The following is a 6000-nucleotide window of genomic DNA, read 5'->3' on the forward strand; positions in this document are numbered from 1 at the left end:
TAAATATCCAAATTTGTGATAGCGCTTTTAGAGCTTCTAGACATGCAAATGTATAATGTATGCATTCATCTGAGTTTTATAATGTCTTATTGTAATTATGCATCAATACCAGTGCCAAATAATCCTAGTTCTCCTCCACCGGTAATAAAAAAATGACTCGTTTGCTTCCAGGAATGTGTTAGCACCACTTAGTCGTATCTAATTGTTATATAAGCAGGATCTTTTTAGTTTGCTATGTGATTTGAAGACATGTTATGATCTCTTAAGTATCGTTTTCTCCACATTGTTTCGATCCAAAAAAAAAATATTAGAACTGTACTTATAAACTACCTTCAATTTTGTACACTCGCGATTGGAGACATTCTATAACAAACTTTTAAGAGGACGGCCAACTTCTGGTGGTCAATTATATCTTTGAGGTTTCTCGTTATGTTCGGTATATCCTCAATGGTGAGGTATTATATTTTTTTTTCTAAAAATACTTAAGGATGTGCGGAGGAGAATGATCATATGATATTAGCCTTTGTTTGTAGGGAAATCATGTGGTAGTAAAAAAAAATTCCATTACTAGACTACATGTTAGCCAAAAACGCCAAGTGCGATGAACTAAAGTTTGGGTTGAACATTGAAAAAGTCATTATTAAAACAAATGGGACTTTGTATACATTTGAGAGAACTTCGGGTTCTCAATATTGATTTAGGATTCATGTGAAATTCAATATAAATGAGCATCAACACTAACTTAATATGATTCCTTATCTATCAATTTAAGTAACTAGCATCAGAGTAGATTACTTAAGCTAAACTCCGCTAATTATTTTAATAGCTATTTTTCATCATTTTCGTGTGAGGACACTTTTCTAATGACTATATCAATGCCTATTAATATTTGTTTAGCAACAACAAGCAATTATAAGAATAACCATACAATTAATTATGTTGACTATGCATTGCATTGTAACAAACTGAAATATCAAATCACTAAAGCATAACAATGTTTATCTAAGAGTAGTTGTTTAGTAACGAGCTACTACTGAAATTTGTAATAATTTGTTTAGCACATTTAACTTTTCAAAAGGCAAAAACATATATGCTAATCATAACTAAGTAAAGTAACTATATTATGATTGTCGTTAATTGACAGTTTACATTTTAAATAGTACAATTGTAAACATGTCTTTTTTTTTATTTAATATTTGAGGAGGCTTAGGCCGACCCAAATCAAATAAGCCAGCCTATCATTAACATATCTAAAACCGAAATTGACGATTTTAAATTAAGAGTTTTTTATATATAATAATAATAATAATATATTTAAATGACTTAGTTATCAAAAGAAAAGAAAAATAAGAAAAGATAATTATACAAAACAGATTTGTGAAAAAAAATTAACTAGAAGTCTAAATTTGCTTCTATCGTGTAACCGATTAACCGAAACGGTTGCCGCTTTAATCGCATGACGGTTGACTATGTGAAATGGGGATATGTTTCTCTCGATATCCCAAGGTTCCCCCCATCGATTTCGAGAATGTTAGGTTTTCCAAGTTTACATTCTAGCGATTTTAAACAGTTTATAATATATATAATTTGAATGGGTTGTGTTACTTACCTGAATCCACAACAAAATCACTGGTCTACAGAATCTGGGAACTTGCACGTCTTGACCAACGGCGGACCGGATGTGTAACGGGTCTTTTAACTTCAAGATCTCGCTTTGTTTTGTGGACTCACTTGTAGTTGTTTCTTTGTTTCTTTCGATTTGTTGTAGGGTTTAGAATTTGAAATTGTTGCCATCTTCATGGTCATTGACTGATACAAAAGGGAATCTGAATCCGAGATTTTCATGGCGGAAGATGAGTTTCAAGAGTTTTAAAACAGGAAATTGAAAATTGTCGTCGGTGGCTGTCATGGTGGTTTTTGGGCGTATCCAACGTAAAATCAAAAGGATTATATAGTTTTGGAAGAGCATCGTGCTGATAATGTGATAATAACCAAAGATAAATAGAGATAAACTGAATTCTTTTTTTCCATTCTATTCAACATTACAATATATAGATAAACATAACTACAAACCCTAAAGCCCATAAGTAATGGGTTGGGCCTAAAATGTCTGGTTTATAACAATTATGACTTTTACAAAAATGGAAGCGATTTTAACTGATATAATGATAATTTCTAATCAATGGTATGCACTTCCTTGGATTGTAAATGATAAGAAAAAAATGTAAATCTAAGGGGATTATGTTTTCTACTCGCACAGTGCGCCATAAACCAGAAAGTGTATTGCAATTTGAACGTACAAAGCCCAAAGAAGTAAACCCAAAACTTGAAAATGAGTATCCCACCCAAATCTATCCCTGTCTTACCCTTTCAACCACTTTCTTCTCAATCACTTTTTTTTTCTTGGGCCATGACTAGGAGCTCATCCTCTTCAACATTACAGGCTACATCGATCCATGAGGTTCGATTCATAAACAAGTTTTTTTTTCTGTTGTGGTTTTGTATGATTAGGTGGATGTGAAGTTTTAGTTGATTTTATTTCTTTGATTTTCGTCTACAAATCAAGGCTTCTTACTCTTACTCTTAATCGTTAACCATTTATAATATGTAGTAGTAAATAATTGCTTGAAGGAACAATATTTACTTTCTAAGTTATGACACAATGAACAATGTTTGTTGTTATCTACAAATTGTGAGAGCTATACTTTGGCTTATGTGGTAATAAATACTTTGAATCAGAGGCGAGCTCTATAGCAGCTTATCATGTTTAATATGAGGCCATTCAGGCCAAATCCAAGGTACCCATTCTGTATTATTTTTAAACTAACTGATCACATATGCAAGTAATGGTATATGTTGTAAACGCTTTCCAGATCACATTCATTTAGTTGGACATGCACTCATTGACCATTCTTTTTGTTTTTAAGGATATTGATTTGGTCGAATATCCTTGTGTTTATGTAACAGGGATTAACTTTGCTTCTAGCAGACGTTTCTGGTTCAGTTGTTACCGATTGTAGTTTGGTTGATATTAAAGATCGTGAGAACATCTAGGCCTTGAACTTTAGTTTTTGTAATCAGATTTCAGACACTAGCCTTCATCGCTTTAGAGGTGTTTCATTTATCTTTTAAAATTTGGATTTGGTTGATTTGAAAGTAGTAAGTTTTATGTGTAGAATAAACAAAATATGCTTTTGGTTTGTTTGTAGGAAAATGAGTTGTATATTTCTCATGATTGTGATGTGGATGACAAATGTGTGATAGTTAACAGCTTCCTGTTTCTAAGCATTAGTTTAACTGGAAAATAAAGTGCCTGGGCAGGCCCGGATACCTAGAAGTATTGGAAGACTAAAGATAAGATGCAGATCAATCACTAGTGCAACATTAGATTTATCAAAGATTGCAATAATTATTTTGGAGTACTATATCATTATTTTGAAGTACTTATCTATGGGTATATGTTACATATTCTGCATCGCCATAATATTATATTCATAATGTTGCTACAGTGCCTAGACCGCATCTGAAGTCATTCACGCTCTTTGCGCCATTGGTGATTGTGCTACTACCATGAGCTCTGCCGATGGTGTCTTCATTGATTCTTCCAAGCTCAGGTCATATGACATATCCTAATTTTATTATTATTGTTTATTGTTCTTTCATATTATTATTGATTGATTCGCTAATATCTATATAGTTTTTTAAATATGAAGTTTTTTTTAGAAAACCATGGGTTGCAGCAGGATTGTTCCTCATTGGTGCATCTTTCTACTTACTTAGGCTCAATCTCTTCACGTTTACACTAAATAGTAGTCTGCATTACATTTGTATCTTTACTTCTGCGATACTAATAAGAAGTTTAAAGATTTATGGGTGGACCAAATAAAATGTTATTTTTGATAACCATTACAGTATTTAGTTGTTATTGATTCCTTTGGGATAACAATGGATGTAGCTGGATCTTTATCGCATTTTCAGTTCTTTGATTGAAAACATACTTTTAAATAATCAAGAGCATTTGTGTTTGATCACTCTTTGGTCGTTTTGTAAAGCAAGAGGTCCCTAAAGAATAACATTTCACATTATTTAAAAGTCAAAATTTATATAAATTTCCTTATAATTGTACAATTTCAACTTTAAAGGTTACATTTATAATTGTACAATGTCTTTAAAGGTTACTTTAAGCCACTTAATGGTTACAGGTCAAATGTTATTTTCAGATGCTTTAGTGGTTTTGCATTTTGCACATGTCTATTATTCTTGCCAGATGGGTGAAACTTTTATAATGTAGTTGTAGTTTTCTTAGTTGTATAGAGTTATTCGGTAATTTAAGCTACAAGTGTAGTCACAGAATATAGAATGGCTAAAAATATAATCTAAACAATAACGTAAAGTACACAAGCCGTAAATCTATTGTGAATAACTCGGTTCCACCGCCGCAAGTCCCAACCCGCTAAGAAAACATAGGTTAAACCAAAACACCTATATCCAAAATGTGTGAAATTTTTTAGAAATGAGTGTAAAAATATAATATTTGAAAACTAATCCGTCTTATTAATAAATTAATTTTAATAGGTTTTATGTATAAAAAGCCACTATAGACAATCTATCACCCGTTTTCTATTAAGCAAATTCTTTTTCTAGCTTGACGCGTTATCATAATAACCTGGATCAATCCATCCACAAGTAAATAAGGTGAATTTGCTACCTCTATATTTTTGGGTTGTGGATCCTTTTAGCTTACTACCTGATTGCCTAATACGTAGGTGTAACACCCCAATCGCGTAATACAACAACACACAGCGGAAAACATTGGGGAGTCACGTTATAAATTGTTTCATAACACATGGCTCATAAAGTTTTGTTTTATTGAGTTAATAGTTTTCATTGTTTTGGAGAATACAATTAAAACACAACAATTGTCTTGTAGGTTTTAAAGTCACTAAGGCCCAAGTCCACCCTATGTGAAGCATGCTCAAAGTCAAACATAAGCACCTGAAACACATGTGAAAATAGGTACGTCAGCATAAAAATGCATGTCAGTAACATAGGTTTTGTTATTGAGGATTCATGGCTTTGATTTTGTTAAAAGAAATGTTTAACTAAAAAGTAGCCATGAACCTTTGTAAAAATGTTTTCTTTTGCAAAATCATATGAAAATCAATGTAAAAATCAAATGATTTAAAAGAAATAATGCATGGTTAAATAAATAACCAAATGAAAATGAATTGTGTAAAATATGCCATGTCTTGAAATAAAGTATCATGTCTTGTGTAAAAGATGTTGTGCCTTGTATAAAAATATCATGTCTTGTCTTTGTCGAAGCAGTTTAAATAACGCCACGATATGTAATGTAATAAAAACACTTATATATAGGAAGTACCAGCGGCGTATCCACCATGCTTTTATCACATTACACACATCTCGTTATTTAAATCACTTACCAATAAACCACCAAAAATGTCTTGTTTAAACCAATGCAAAAGTCATGTGTAAACGATGTCCAATGTCAAGTGTAAACCATCTCTTGTATAATCAAATGTCAGATAACAACCAACGTCTTGTATGGTGAATAAAAAGTCTTTACTCAAACCATATGTATAATATCATGTATAACCAAATGTCATGTACAAAACAAGGTCTTTGAATAAACAAAAGTTTAAATCAAAAGTTATGTTTTGAAAACCAATGTTTTATTTGATATGAACATTTATGTGGTTTTGTTTATCGCATACATTCAAGCCTTGAGACTATCGGATAAACCCTTATCAAGTCAAAGGTTTATCAAAAATGTATTCGGATTTTTTCATTCCCTACTTCCAAACAAACCTAGGAAGCGGGGAACGGGATTTGTCAAGTCCTATGGTACCATTACATACTAACGAGCGGCGTGATCAATGTTAATGAATGTATTCTTGTCCCGTTAAGCATACCAAATGCCATAGTCAATGTAAGCATGTCATGTAAAATGTCTTATAACCATGTAATAAGTATGCTCAG

The sequence above is a fragment of the Helianthus annuus genome, chromosome 9, assembly GCF_002127325.2.
Source record: "Helianthus annuus cultivar XRQ/B chromosome 9, HanXRQr2.0-SUNRISE, whole genome shotgun sequence".
In the NCBI taxonomy this organism is placed as follows: domain Eukaryota; kingdom Viridiplantae; phylum Streptophyta; class Magnoliopsida; order Asterales; family Asteraceae; genus Helianthus; species Helianthus annuus.